This window comes from Rhea americana, unplaced genomic scaffold, assembly GCF_003343005.1.
Source record: "Rhea americana isolate MKP2758 unplaced genomic scaffold, rheAme1 scaffold_181, whole genome shotgun sequence".
NCBI classification, from domain to species: Eukaryota; Metazoa; Chordata; class Aves; order Rheiformes; family Rheidae; genus Rhea; species Rhea americana.
The window spans coordinates 1268429-1283937 of NW_028185939.1; the positions used below are offsets into that span (position 1 = coordinate 1268429).

General features: G+C 48.9%; 1 protein-coding gene across 1 annotated transcript in view; it reads left to right on the forward strand.

Annotated features, from left to right (window-relative positions):
* Positions 1 to 1282: 1282 nt before the first annotated feature.
* Positions 1283 to 15509, forward strand: part of LOC146597543 (voltage-dependent T-type calcium channel subunit alpha-1H-like) — a 197849-nt gene continuing 183622 nt past the window's right edge. Inside the window, exon 1 of the mRNA XM_085301956.1 lies at positions 1283 to 1360. The gene's annotated coding sequence lies outside the window, so the exon portion shown is untranslated. The remainder of the gene's footprint in view (positions 1361 to 15509) is intronic.

Below are 15509 nucleotides of genomic sequence, written 5' to 3' on the forward strand. Positions count from 1 at the left end.
CAGCTTCAGCAGCGTGGAGGAGCAAAGGCATTGGAATAGCTCAGCCTGCCCATGTGGCTGCTTTTCTGTAGTCGGCGTGACACCCCTTTCTCTGAGCTGCTCTGGATCGCGTACGTTAAATGATCCCCTAGAAAGCTGAACTTTTCAAGGCCCTAGCGGTAKTACAACACTACAATTTCCAAAGACMCATATTAACCCAACAGCAGTATTTAATAGGACGTAACAAGTAGCGTTCAAAGTCCCTAGTCTAATCCTACCTAGGGTAAGTTGTTTTTAATTCCACTTGTTATGCCAGTTCACCACCACTATTAGAGYGATACCACTATTAGAGTAATGTGTTAGGCTACAGCTGCCTTCTTTAAAACATCTTGCAATTTTACACCTTGCGTTTCCCTGAAGGGCATGTTCTCCTGGGGTTCTTCGTGTGCCTCGACAGCACACGCGTGCCAGAGCTGAGAGAGGTTTAGAGACTTGATTGATGGGACGGTTTCGCCTCTCTGCTATCTTTTAAAGTGCAAACTCCACGTCTTAAAGGTCTGTGGGATCWCTGCCACCTCTGGCTGGATGTGTTACAGGAGAGAAGGAGCAGCTGAGCTCCTTTCTGTCCGTGACCCTGAGGTTTTTTACAGTGGTGGTGTTTCATCTTTGGATGGGTTGGACATCTGCAAAGTGAGAACACATTGTTGAAAGCATTTGTCTTCTCCATCATCTTGAAGCAAGGAGTATCATTTGGCTCTAATCTGCCAAGAAGAGATGACTGGCATTAAACYTGGATTTCACCAGGAGGTGACAATGATTTAACATTTTTTTATTATTATTTTTATTATTATTATTTTTATGCCCGGAAGTTCTTTATGACTATAAAGTGTTCCAGGAGGTTTTAACCTTGCTGCATTCATCTTCTTCTGAGCAGTAGTTACTAAACAGCGTGCCTTTCCCATCAGTGGGTCCCCAGTTCGTTCATACATTGGAGCAGCGTGGGGGAACACGGAGCAGGGTTCGCAGACACAACACTCCTGAATGTCTGAAGATCTTGGGACACCCCTTCTCCAGCTTTGATGATTTGACAGTGCACAAGAAAGGCCTCTCAAAAATGCATTTTAAGTGGCTGATCCTACATCCCAGGTATGAATGTTTGGTAGATTTTCCCAGATTTCAGAAGAATTTCAGCCCTTAAAGACGCTGGTACATAAGCCTTACTACGCTTTCAGCATCTTAGTGTGCCTCACCCTGCATCCTCACACCATTTCATCCGCTGCATTGGCTAGCTTCAAAGGAGCGAGTGGACCAGCAGTTAGGTCTGAGAGCAGCAAATGAGAGGAAATCACTGCCTAAAATGGGTCATCGCTGCTGCTGGCAGGTGAGTTTGGGTCATTACAGCTGTACCCTGCAGCAGGTGGTTGTTGGGTTCAGCGAGCCCTGCTGCGGGCAGCCCGCCTTGTGTCGTCTGGCCTGCCCAACACCATTTGGAAAGATGCAAAAACCCCCTGTGAGTGGCCGGGCAGGGCAGGAGGCTCATCTCTACTGTCCAGTGCCGTGGGAAGACCTTCCAGGACCCCTTACTCATCCCTTAGACAGGAGTGCTCTGTGCAGGAAGAGGAGGGCACCACACCGGGACTGGGGCTTCTCGGCAAGCTCAGTGCAAGCCTGGCCGTGCCGGGGGCATCCCACGCGGCACAGAGCATCCCGCGCAGCGTCCGGCGGCTCGCGGCGCTCCGCAGCACGTGCCTCTTGCCACGAGCCTGCTTTCATATGGAGCAGCTGGGCTGGCGGCAGCGCCGAGCCAAGCAACTCCCCCATGAGCGCTATTAATATCTTTCTTGTACAAGTCTCACAGTCTTATTATGGTGAATAATGAAAGCATTTTCCCTGACCCTTGCTCCTTCTGTCCAGATCACGTTCTAAAAAGTATATGTATTTTTGACCCATCACATGATGGAAAAAAGACTCTGTCCTGTTAAGATGGAATTAAAAGAAAGTCAGATTTAAGAGCGTATTGACATGAAGGGCTTCCTGGTGGTAGCTCGGTACTTTGCTGACTRCTGTCCTTCTCCTTCTGCTCCTTGCCTTAAGATGAAGCTTAATAGTATCCTAAGCAGTTGCCGTAAAGAGAGGCTCTAAAGTAGGTTCTTGCATTTGTCATTTAATTGCTACATGGAAGAGTCGTGAAGATGCTAGATTTTATAACGTCTGGGACTAGACTTATTAAAATAATAAACAATTTTAGCTTGGAAGCTCTTTGGAGRATGTGCTGTCTTTCTAGTCGGTGTTTGTGTAATACCTAGTGTGATGGGATCCCGTTCTGTCTTGGGCTCTGGGGTACATCCACGTCGTGAATATAGTGTTCTTCAGTTAATTTGTTTGATTGTTGCTGTTCAGAGAATTGAAAATTGCTGGAGGATTTTATTGGAATTGTAGAAACCTTGCAGTGTAGCTGCGTTGGATATACATATAAACCGCTGCTGGAGCACAGAGATTCCCAATTGTGGTCCCAAACCTGGAGGTAGCTCCTTGYGCGGATAAAGGGGTTATAGATGGAGAAGTTTGGAAGCATCGCCCTAACGGTRGCAAGCAGAGACAAACATCTGCAGGGCTGGATCTATATTGATTTTTATCAGGTATCTGCCTTATCTCAGCAGGCTCAAATGGTTAATAAATTCTGCTATTCGCCTACACCAAAGAGTTTGCATGTTGCTCACCAGTATGTTGGTCTGCAATAGCTGAGGGTCTCTCCAGCACTGGGGGCTCTTTCAGCCCAAATGTCCTCCGTGTTATGATTTCACTTCCAAACGAGAGATTAGGTTAGCGGGATAGGAAATAACCCTCTCCTGGAAGTTTGACAGCAGCTGGCTGGGATATGAGACCTCTAGGTGAAATGGATTTGGTTGATATTGCCAGAGAGTTTTTCTTGTAACTGCCAAGATAAAAACCTTACAATTGGTTTGATTAGTTTGATATTCTCGTTAGTTTATCATAGGAGATTATATCTCATTTATGTAAGGCAAACAAGCAAATGAGGAAAAATGAAAGCCATACAGTTTGCCCTTMGGGTTGTTCTGTTATTATACTATTATTACAGTTAATTCAATGTTATTTTGGTTTGAAAGGAATAGCAATCATCTTTGAAGGCCTCCAAAACACCTAACTCGGTCTTACCCAACTGTCCTGTGACATGTCTCACTGAAATCCATAAATAAAAATAATAGGAGCAGGTTTGATGTTAGCTGTACTTTCAACGCTAGCTTTTGGGCTGTTCTTCAAATACTAGAGCCCCTCAATTTGAGGGCGTGTGCAGAATATTAGCAAAAGAAAGCTAACCTGATGTTTTCCCCCCCCCCGCTCTCTCCGCTGGTGCATGGGGTGGGCACGAGCTGCCCATGCTTGGGGGAACTGGCTGGAGACCACAAGCCATGGTAGGCATGGAAAGGTGGCATCTCGGCCCCGGAGCATTTACGCTCCGGGGATCAGCTGTTGTCTTCCTTTAAACTTCTGGTGCCCCGCGGAAGAGAGCAGGGGGTCTAAAYGAGGCAACCTCCTCTCGGCTGGAAAAACGGGAACGTTTGTGAGCAGACGGGGTTTCCTGTGCCACTCGACCGCGCGGATGTGGTTTGCCGGTACCCTGCCACGCTGACCCGTCTCGCCCGAGCTACCTCCTGCGGCACCGCTCCCGCTTTAGGAACAGCATTGCTGTCCCGAATCCAGGTCAAATGAATTTCGAACCCAGAAAGCCGGTCCCAACGGCGGGCGATGCGTAGCGGGGACGGGTGGCACCGCTCGGGGTCAGCACGGCGGAGAAAATGGCCGGACTGGACCTGAATATCGGGGCATCCTTTGCTCGCGAGGGACCTGCCTGTCTCRCCAGAGGAATTTTTTAAATTTTATTTCTTTTTTTTTTTTTAACCCTCTAGCAACAGTTCTCAGGTCACTGAATAGCTCTTCGAGCGACGCTGTTCTGCAAACAGGATGCATCCGCCTTGCTCGCTCACTTTTATTTCCCACCATGGGTTAAAACAGCCCCCGAGGTCCGGGCGGCCGAGCCGGAGTCGGGCACCCTGGGAAAGGAGGGATTCGGGCTCCGGCACGCGGCCGAGCCCGTCCCCGTCCCTCCCGGCGCAGCTCCGCACCCACGCGCGGAAGGAAGGACGTTTCGGGAGGGGAAGGAAGGAAGGGAGAATTATTAATGAGTTTAGTGCGGTTGCTATGGGAACCTGTTGCTAATGAATCTCTGGGGTTTCCTCGCTACCCTCGGTGCCCGAGTTTCCTAGTGATGAGGTTCCCATGGCAACAGGAGTCACTAATACCCGGGCTGCCTCGTTCGCCACAGCCGCGCATGGACTGATAAAGCTCCTCGTTAAGTTAGGCAGGGTAATTTATAATTTTAAGTCAGGCTATCGAACCCRTAGGCCCTTTTCCTATAGCTAATGCAAGTTTGGAGCTTTTTTTTTTTTTTTTTTTTCCCTGGTTAACTTTCGCTGCAAAAGAAGTTTTTCACCCCAAGCCAAGCACTGCCCTTAGCGCAGAACCTGCAGCCCCCTTCAGCCGCTGCGTCTGGGCTCCCTGCTCGTGCTCGGCTTGGCTCCCCGCCGCCGAGCCCGTGCCTGCGCCCGYGCTGCCAGCCGTGCGCTTCGGGGAGGAACGCCGGCGGAATGGGGCTGCCTTTTTTTTTTTTCTTTCCTTCTTCCTTTTTTTCCCTTCATCTTCCTTTTTCTCCTTCCTTCTTCTTTCTTCTTTCCTTTTTATCCCCTCCTTCCTTCTTCTTTCTTTTTTTTTTTTTCCTCCACTACTTCTTTCTTCTTGCGGGAGGCCCAGGGCTCCTGGGTCCAAGCTGGTGGCTGGGCAGCAGGTGAGGACACCCGTAGCGCCGGGGCTTTGCTGGGGTGGCTCACCTGGTGCCGAGGGGGTCCACGGCAAGCCTCGGCCCCCAGCAGTCCCTGTCGCCTCCCTGTGAAATCAGAGGGTCTGGTTCACCTGTAAACCCCAGAAGCGCTGGGTGCTCTCACTGGTGGTCAGTTTGGGGACCTGGTGGCATCCCATGGAGTCTTGTCCCTGTTTTTCGTCCGTGGTGTTGGCTGAAGGGCCCTGTGGAGCTGTGCTGGGATGCTGGGCCAGGAGGACTTGGGAGGCTGTTTCCCACCCCGGCGGTGGCTGTGCCACCACACTGGAGATGATGGGTATCAACCTTGGGCCTGCTGAGATGCAGCAATTCGACTGACACCGTGCAAAGTTCTTGGACAGAAATGACGATATTGTGGAGCGTACGATTTCCCTGTGTGACYGCCCCGGGGTGGTGTAATGAGGAAGAACAACCCCAAACCCTGCCGGGCTGCAGGGCCAAGTGGCAGAGGTGGGGGAAAGCAGAGCCCTTCAGCCGCCATTAAATCCTCGGTGGCTCTTTGTCCTCAAAGTGTATCAGTAGAGGTCAAGAAACTACGCTGCGAATTTTCCTGTGATTTCCACTGCCTTTGGCTGTGCAGCAGTGAGCGTGCAGGAGGGAGCGAGCCCGTGTGCAGCCCACGCGAATTTACACTAGGGCATCCACGTCCATTGCCATTTGTTCAGCGCTGACTACTGAAAATAAACGCAATAAAAATGGAGAGGCTTTTGCATTTCAAGTACAAACAAATACAGTCACCATATAACTATATTCTTTTTTTCTAATTCTCTGTAGAATGTAGAAAGCATCATTTTATCTCCCAAAAAAATCTTTTTAATATAACCATATTTGCATGCATGTATTCTTGATTGCAGTTCTCTAAAAAAAAAAGAAAAAAAGAAAAAAMTATGTCTTTGGTATACTGTGGCACAATTAATTATTTGCTCCAGGCCTGATGTTCAGGCAGCACCATCCTGATGCAAACTGCAAGYGTGAAGAAGGCAGTTAGAGGCAAGAAGTTTGCATTCCTGTTTAATACCAGCTTTCGGGTAACAGTGGTGAAGAAGTGCGTTTCTTTAATGGARAATGTGCCTCCATGTCTGTTGTAATTGCCTGGGAGCTTTAGTCCTATAGAGCGACTGGCAAAGTCTGGCGCCATGAGCTCGTTATGTAATGCAAATTCATTATGTCAGACCACAGGTCTAATGACAATCCTTGACAGACGTTTTCCGTTGCRGTCAGATACGTGGCATTTCTTTGAGTGGTGAGCCTGGTCAAAATTTTTTCATCCATCTAAAAGCTGTTTTTTAACCAGAGAATTAGGCGTTTGAACAAAAATGGATCAATTGAGAACATCCAAGAAAGTACAGTAATAACAATAACAAAAAAGTTCTTTTTTTTTTTAATTTGAGATGAATGCAACAGAACGAAAATCTCCTCTGTATCAGCAATGTGTCATTGGCAAGCAGTGGAAAGGCATATTATAGATGATTAGCATCTTCGGGGCATGGCACTTTGTCTACTCATGTCAGCTCTATTCCAGCCACCAGCTCTGGCTGTAAATTGTCTGCAAAGGGGGAAGCTGTGTGCGTAAGCACTTAAGAGCTTTTGCTATTCAAGGCAGAGCGGACACTGAAATCCATCAGAAGGTGTATTTTTCACCAGGCAATATTGACTAATCTGTTAAAGCCAAGTCACCTCTCACCATGGGTTTTAGGCACGATAATATTTTTCTCTCTCGTAACACCTCCCATGCAGTGATTTTTTTTTTTTTTTTGATAGCACTTTGTAGGTGTGAATAAATCAAACCTCTGCAATCGAGGTGGAAGAACTGAGGCACAAGAGGGTCGGAGTCCTATGGGGGAGCAAGAGCAGAACTAGAAGTAGTGCCGAGAAGTCCCGAGTCCTCCTTCTGTGATCAGACTTCTGCGCTCTCGTAAATCAGGAGAGCATGGGGCAGTTCTGCCCGGATCGCTTTCACGGAGATGAAAGCTATCGAGCATCAACGATGATGGGCTGAAGCGTTCTGTATGTGCGTGTACTCCCAGGTATGAAAGAGCATGGCTAATGATACCTTGTAAAATGATGAATAATTTATCTAGTGGTTGATGGTAGCTGTGAAGTAGATATGYGATCCTATACCCATCTCATGGATGAGTAAACTGAAGCTAATTGASTATTTGAACGATCATAAATAAGGTGAATGTGTTGTTACAGGCAAAGAACAGGACGTTGCTGTTGATATTTTTATCTGAAAGAGAAGGTAGGCTCTTGGCAGTACAAAATTACTGGGGTGCAGGGAAAGGAAAATTAAGTATGTGGAACCTGCTGGAGACTGATAGGTGGAATTTCATTGGATAAAGCAAGTCAGTCTCTGTCCATAGTCTGTCCAGATTTCTAACAGCTAGAAGGAAAAGAGGTGTCTCAGAGCAGCTGTGTGCAGCGAGGAAGATGGGCGTACAGATGAACACACCTCTTGAGGAAGACTTGCTCCCTCTCGGTGCTGATTATTATTTCAGCTCAGCTGTGAATTAGTGGTGCAAATGTAATCCGTGGAGAGCARTGTTGGTTGATCTTCCTGGTTCTGTGGTATGCGAGTCACCATGTGGCAACACAGGTCTTGTGCGTCCCCTGGTGCTGAGCAGCCCTTAGTCGTCTTTGATACCCGTCTGCATGCAGGAAACCTCTTTCTCCAGCAGCTGTTTCAGAAGGGTGTTGACCATGAGAGCACCTAGGAGGGACCGGCTCACTGGGCACAGAGAAAGGCTGCCAGGCGATACTCCGACCATCTCTCCGGCTGCTCCTTGCTGCGCCCTGCTTGAGCAGGATGCAACAGTCAGCTTAGCAGGTTCCCTGCACTTCTCTGCTGCCCTTCAGCACTACCAGTAGCGATTAAGTCTGCTTTAGTCTGTGACCTGGGTAAGGTTGCTAGCCTCTGTAGGACCTCAGAGGAGGAGGYGTAGGTGAAAACATTTCCCCTTCCMTCCCCCTTTCCCTTCCTTTCTTCTGGAGGCAAGTCATCACCTCCCAACCAGTTGRTTCTCCCCTTCCCGCACACTTGTCTCTTCTGGCAACTACAGCTTCTTGCAAGTATTACCAATTTGGGTCTGCCTTGTGAAGCAGATGCAGGGCTGATGCTGGAGTCATCTCATCTGCTCCGGCATTCCTAATGAGCACCACGGATGGAGAACCGATCATCGCTCCAAACTTGTCCTTTGCGAATGCTGCCGGCTGCAATGGGCACAGCATGCCTGATGTTATCTCCCTGCTCCTGGTGTTTCCCTGCCGGAGTTTCCATGTGCTGGCRGATGTCGGGAATGGCAGCTGCTTAYCCTTAACGCAGCGGCCGGCTCGCTGCTGGTGAAGGCTCCATCTGTCTCCCTATCCACTCTCGTTAATATTTATCCCTCATCGTTATATTCTTGTTGTTCCCACTATTCCTCCTCGGAACTGCACATTGCAATGAAGCCTTAAAAAGAAAGTCTCTTTTTGTGGTTGTTTTTGGTTGCTTTTGAATGATAAATATTTCATCAGATGCCTGCCTCCTAGCCTGTGCTTGCTCTGTGCTTTCCAGTACAGTATGTACAGTGATTGACATAGATTTATTTAGATTTAGAAGCACTCAAAGATCTGTCTGCTTTTCCAAAGTAAGTTGAGTTTTGGAGCAGGCCATTTGTTTTGCGGTTAAATCTGTGGAAGGCCACTTGGGGTCCCTGTAAAACGTTTTGCAGTGCCTTGAGCTGCTCTGGTGGATGCCTGGCTTTCCAAGGGCTGCCCCGAAATGGATATGTTTGCTAGGGAGCCTGGAAAGTATTGCTGCTTAATTTAGACTGTTTATCTCGAGAGGTCTTGGAGTTCAAAGCCTAGAAGATGCMTGGAAGTTCTCCTCCCTTTTCCCAGCGGCCGGCCTCGCAGGGGCACCAGCCACGCGGCGGGTGGGACGGTTGTCCCGCGGCGCCTGTGCGGGCCGAGCTGTCCTCACCGATTTGCAGGCGGTTTTCTGCCTTTGGCAACCCAACCTGATTAACACCTGCTTCTTGCTCTTCCTTTTCCCTGGGTCTCATGGATTTCCAGGGAAACGYGCACTGGCTGGCACACAGTTGGCGCCCATTTTCCGTGCGCGCAGCTTYGCCCCAGCTGTCGTCCCTTCCAAGCGATTCCCAGAGAGTGAAGATTGGATTCCAAGAAGATTTATTAAATCTGGCAGGTTTTCTCCACGGCTGTCGTTCTAGTTCTGCCATTCTTGACCTTGGCTGAGTTGCTGATGGGCAGGATTGCGGGCTGCCAGTTGGCTTGTTGGCATAAAGTCCCTGGCCCGTCGTACTCAGTAGAAGACTTGGTGTTTTCAGTGAAGCCCAGATTACAGTTTAGTGGGCTTGAATTCATCTCACCTGGACTGCTATAAATCCGGGATAATTCCAGTGGAGCCCACTGAATTAGATCACAGCATGCAAAAGGCTGCTCAAGGCCAAGCCTGCTTAATCTGAGGGGCCGATTTAGGGTTTATTCATGATTTCTGCCGTTATCATTTGAAGTAAAAATAAGAATAACCCAAATGCTGTTCAATTAAAAGAGGATTTGAATATTTCATTCAGATCAAAGCTGGGCCATTATTAAATCCTTCAGTTGCAAGAAATAACYATTTCTACATCAAAATGTTAAGTGGTCACCCTCTGATAAATGCCACCCTTTATGAATTTAATTAGAAAACATTTATTTTATTTCATTCAATAATGTCGGAGTGCTGGAAAGGTATGCCAGTTGCCAGGACAACCCATTTCTCTTCTTTCCCCCTCYGCTTTATCTCTCCGATGTCACTTTTGATCACATCATCTTGAAAGGAGATTTTATTATTGAGGTATTCAGGCTACCTTGATTGAAAGGCAGAATTTTTTCTGGAGCTGACGCCGTTTGCGGGGCTGCTGCTGGCCAGCTGTCCTCTGCAGAAAGGCACGGCGGAGCCAGCACGGCTCGGCGGCGGGAACGAGGGAAAACGCTGCAAAATCGGCGCAGGCGCAAGCAAGCGGCGTCTCCCTCTCGTCGTGCCCGCGAAGGCACCTCTCCGCTGGCTCCCGCCCGCCGCAGCAGACCTTGCGCGGTCGCCCGCGTCGGCTCCGCGAGCGTGGCCGTGCTGCAGGCGGGCCGGGCGCCAGGGCASCCGGAGCTCCGGCTCGAGTCGCGCTCCTGGAAACCCCCCTGCTCTCCCCTGGCCTCCCCGCTGTAGGAGCCTGAAGGGCAGGCGGCAATTCATCATTACTTAGGAAAAAATAAATAAGGGCAAAACCGAACAAATCAGGTGCCCAACACGTTGCTTTCCTAACGAGGGGTAATTAAGCCCAGCTCGTCTCGCAGCCGTTGCTTGCTTGAGCCCCTGCAAAGAGCTACGCGAGTCCGGGCGCTGGCGSAGCGCTGCCGGCCGGAGGCAGGTCGGCCGCCGGGGAGCTGCAGCGAGCCCCTCTCGGGGCAAACCGAGCCGGCGCCGGCGCTCTGCCCCGCGTTTTCCAGGGGCGGGTTGCTCCTCGCCCTGCGCCTGGGACGCGGCCGTTCCCAGGGTGAAGCCCCGGTGTTTTACCGTGCGCAGGTTGACGGCGTGGTTTAAGCCAACAGAGGAAGAACGATATCTGCAGCCAGCAGGCTTAGAGACCGCGGCCACCCGGGATGAATTACACAGGGATCTGGGCAAAGCACGGCGGGGAAACACCGTCTGTGAAAAAATCCCTGTTTRAGCCACAGTTCTGCGCATTTTGCTTTGTAGTAACGAGGAGATGAAGCGCACATCGGTGCCTAACGGGACACACGTACTTCCCAAATTCCTGTGGACTTCGGGGTGGCGGAGCCCGACCCCCCCAGCAGTAGCTGTACCACCCCGTGACCATCAGGTCTCAGCTCTCCTCCTGAAACGTCCCACGCCAGCRCCGACACCGTTTCCCTGCGGAGCTCGGGAAAGGAGCAGGGGCAGAAAAACTCGCACCCGCCGCAGGCAGCGGGAGACGCTGCGTTAGTATTCGTGGGGCGGGGTGCCAATGCTAATTTTTTTTTTTTAATGTGAGTTGCATGCACGCTCGGTTTGGGAAGGAAACGTTCTGCCCGCGTTTATGTAGGAAAACGCGGCAGCGTGCTGCGTGGGGCTGCACACGGGCGTCTGCTGCCGGGGGCTTCCCGGCACCCTGGCGGGACAGCGSCTGCGAGCTGCAAAGATGCTCGTCTGCTCCTCCGTCTAGACAGCCAGAGGAAAACGGACCAAGCGGCAGAATACATAAAAGGATTGTAGCTGGGTGCTGTGATTTACGGGCAGATAATTTTGCTGATGCGTTTTGGTGCTGTTCCCATGTTACGCAATGTCACGCAAATCCCGGCACACAACCTGCCCAGATGCTTTGTTTTTATTGCTTTTAAACAGCGTCGGGAACCGGGTCTGACCATGTTTCATTGCATTCAGTGCAATGGGTGTACTTTGCTACTCGTTCCTTTGCTATTTTAAAGTAATTGCAATAACTACATCTTCTTCGATAACGGCACAGTGCATCTATGTTTAGTGAAATGCTGTTGACTCAAAAATCCAACCGATATTTGTACTTGCTGTTTTTGTTGGTAGAGCTGCAAGGGAAAAAACTAGGAAGCAATGTTTGAAGCAAAGAGTATGGAGCTGGCAATGGGGAAATCRTCTGGGACTTGGGCTGGGTGATTCTGAGCAATTTGAATGGGAGAGAACAGGAGACAACCAGGTTTTCAGCACAGRCATCTCAGAACCTTATGATTTCTTTTCTTTGCAGCTACTTTGGGTTTTAAAATTTCCATCAAATATTTAGAATAGAGCTTTTTTCCTTAGATTTGACTCTTAAAAAAAAAAAAAAGGCAGCRAGACAGTAACATTTTACTTTATCTTTCTTGGTTTGTTTCAGATTAAAAAGAAACTAATTATAAAGATCTCCAAAAACCTAATATTGGGAGAAATGAACTGGAGTGTCAAAAGCCTTGAGTTTTGGATCCTGCCTTTGCTGCAGAATTGCCCTGTGATCTTGGACAAGSAGGAGGTCACAGCTGCAGGCTTTAGGGGCAGAAACCACAGTGAAACTTTCAGGGGTCTCAGCCCCACTGCCGGGCTCTAGACTTGCACGAGGCTGCGGGACTGGTGATCCGGGCCCTTGTTCAATAAGGTTTTTTGGTTGCTCATCTTAGAAAGAATATCTTCCTGTGGCTTTGTCCAATTCAATTCGTCAGTCAATGGGATTAGTAGGGTCAATATCAATGGACATAATCCATATTTTACCAATTTTTCTCTTCTGCCAAAACACAGAAACRAGTAGAAAGTCAAAGCCTGTCTCCAAAATGCAGGAAATGTAATTAAAACAGRACTTTGCATGTATTTCAGGGAACAGTTAAATGCTGCAGGTTTGTCAGTCTTTCATTTCAAATTTAATAGTGCTGAACCAGTGAGATGAAGAATGTGGACWTTTTTTGCTCTTTGATGGGGGTGAACCTGTTAATGGGCTTCATAAATTGATTACTGTATTGTAGCTTCTCTAATCAAACAAAATTAACTGGAAAATCCTTTAACAAATTTCTGTGCAAGCAGCGTTTGAATTAGCAGCACRTCCTCAGGTGTTATAGATCCAGAATTTGTTCTTTAATGAGACAGAGAAACCATAAAACTAATGTTGGTGAGAGTTTTCATGAAGTATTAATTTCATGCAGACCTTGCCTGCAGCTAGAATAATGGATTTTCCCCTTTGTTTGGCTTTTGGGGGTGGCCTGTGGCATCCAGACATTGCAGCGCCATGCAGGGACACGGGGACCGGCCACTGGAAAGGGGTCGGAGCAAGGCTGATCGAGCCGTCTGCTTTTATTATTCACCATCCGGAGAAAGCAAAAGTGAAATGCAAACCTACCAAATAATCAGATGAAATCTGTTAATCCTTTCGCTTGCTTTTTACGTGCTCATGCACAGTGACGCTGGTGGGTTTCCAGCTGATCTCCCACATGGGGACACCAAAGGCTTGGGGTTGCACCTCCAGCAAAATCACGGTGCCCAGCAGCGACCTTATTTGCACTAACTCCATGTCAGCTTTYCTTTAACTCTTTGCTAAATTAACCCAGAAATGCTGTTTGTGTCTATTAGAAAGGCTTTGCATTGCTCAGCCATGATTCATAGCTCCTATGCAACCTAAAGCTAATGAAGATTTAGCTCTGTGTGCAGGGGAGGCACTATCGGGAGCTTTGCTTGCCAGAGCCCAAGAGGTTGGGTCGAGGAGTCTCCCTGAGTCAAGAGAAAAAATCTTTATAYCCCCTTTTTGACAGTAAGCAGTTATCCAATTAAATTGCATGGAGCTAGCCAGCGGAAGAGACAGGAAGCCATCAGCATGCTCATAAGCAACAAAAAAAGGTGGTAAAGTTTTATAGCTTGCTTCAGAATTAGATTAGCAATTCCTGCTGCCTCTTTGTCCTGACAGTTGCCATTATAATTTAATCAATGCTATTGATTGGTGAGTAATGGCGTGTGCAGTGCTTGGGAGCTTTATTTCTGGCCATAAAGACTGTGATAGAAAGTGAGGGGCTAGTTCATGTTGGGCGTGTGCAGGAGGAGCGGGGAGGAAGCCCAGGGGCCAGTGAAGCCCGCTCGAGAAAAGCCACCCACATGCTCCAGGAAGGGACTGAGGAGGAGGTCAGTGTCTACTGTCCCTGAAACTGCTTAGGCTTCCTAACTCGGCATTTGCATCTGGAGGGGCTCACTGTGGTGGTCCTCAGCTAGAAAAGGAGATGAAGAAGAGAAGCTCAATAGTGGTTTGATGGAAGAGCTGAMGTCCTCTCCAGGAAGTGCATCAATACCTCTTTGCTGCATGAGATAGCGCAGCTCACTGCACCTCCTGATGCTGCTTCACTTTGCATCTTGTCGTGAGTTCTTGGTTTCGAGGCAGCTGGGGCACAGCAGATCCTGGCTGGACAGTTGAGCTTGGTAGAACGTGCACATGGCAGAGCAATCAGAGATAGCAAACGTGCACGTTGCATGGGAACCCACTGTTCCAAGCCCTTGCCATGGCGGGGTTTTCTTCTGCTGGGATTAAATGTCCTCTCTGGTACTACACCCCCTTACATTACTTTGGGAGATTTTTCTGAGGTCTAAGAGCTCGCTGGACCTGAATCTCTTCTTGCTGTTGCTAGTCACTAGAACTGAATTCCAGCCTGGGTAATCTTGGCCACAGGAAGCCTCTGAGGCCACAAATTTATYAGGGGTTTTTCTCTCAGGGATCCACCTTAAAATAAGATCAACAGAAACAGGAATTGAATGATTTATTCTGAAGACTTGAATTACYCAGGAAGAGTGAGCTTCATATTCACCCATTATCTTCAAAATCTAAATTTCAGGCTTGATCAAACCCTAGAATTCAAAGGAGAATTCCGGATCGCTTATGGATGACAAGGAGCTGTAAAATATTGTGAAGGGGAAAAAAACCCTCAGACAAAACGCTTGATTTTCAAAAGAGAGGATGAGATAGGTGCAGCCAAGCATAGACTCTCTGAAAGGGCTTAGGAGGAGAATTTAATAGAGAGGCAGGTTATTTCATATTTGTCCATTGAGTGACCTTGCAGAGTATCTACTGCCGGCCAGTCTTGCAGGCCGGATATTGTGCAGGATGTTGTAGCTTTGGTTGCAGCTGGTAATTCCTGCGTATCCTCTTGTGCCTTCAGTGCTAACCTCAGATAATCCCTGCCCGGTCGCAAACAGAGGGTGTTTGTCGTTTCTTGCTGGGCCTTTACCTGCTATATTGCTACGCTACTTTTTCAGTGAAGTACTAAGCGAATGGATGGTGCTCTATGGAAACACATGAATTTTCCTGGCCCTTGCAATTAGACCTGCTGAGGTCCATGGCGATTGCTTTCGTTAGGACCGTTAAGGGCATGTCCGTGGTATAAAATAGGACGTGATGCAGAAATGTCTGAGCTCAGGTCTGGCTGCAGTCCAGTAGCTCACCTGACTCTCTACCTGAATGAGTTTTCAGAAGGATTTAGTAATTGGGACACTGCTCTGGAATAACAGGCCTAGACTGGCTTGSGGCTCTGTGCTCTGGCTCTGGCATAGGCATGGCTGAGCTGTCCCCGTCTGTCCACCTGTGCAGGCATCTCCAAACGTCTCACCGGGGTGAGCCCAGCTGAGCTTGCTCAGCTCTCCCAGGGCAAATGTTCGGTTCTGCAACGGGTGCAGTAGGTCYGGGGGGTTTGCAGAGATCGCTCCTCTGAGTCTGTTCTGCTGCGAGTGGCAACCAAAAAGGCAGGAGGACTTCTAAGAGAGTGGAGAATGTAGGTGTGTTCCAGCTACGTGTGCCGCGTTGCTTCCTTCAAGCAGCGTGCAGCGAGGATTTGAGGCATGTCTCTGGACTGGCATCTGCAGTGGACAATATCCTGGTGGGGACTTCATCGTTGCYGTGCGAAGGCCGTTGCCCATGCCGTGCTAAGCTCTTGGGAGCTTGGGAGCTASTAGGGGAGGAAGAGGCAAGGGAAATGCTGCAGCTGCTGCTTAATTGATGACAACATTGATTTTTCTAATTGATGTTTTAAGAGTAGATGTGACGGGCACCAGCTGCAGAAGCGGTCCCACGCCTGGCACTGCTCTCCACTCGCTCGCTCGTGTTTGCTTTCT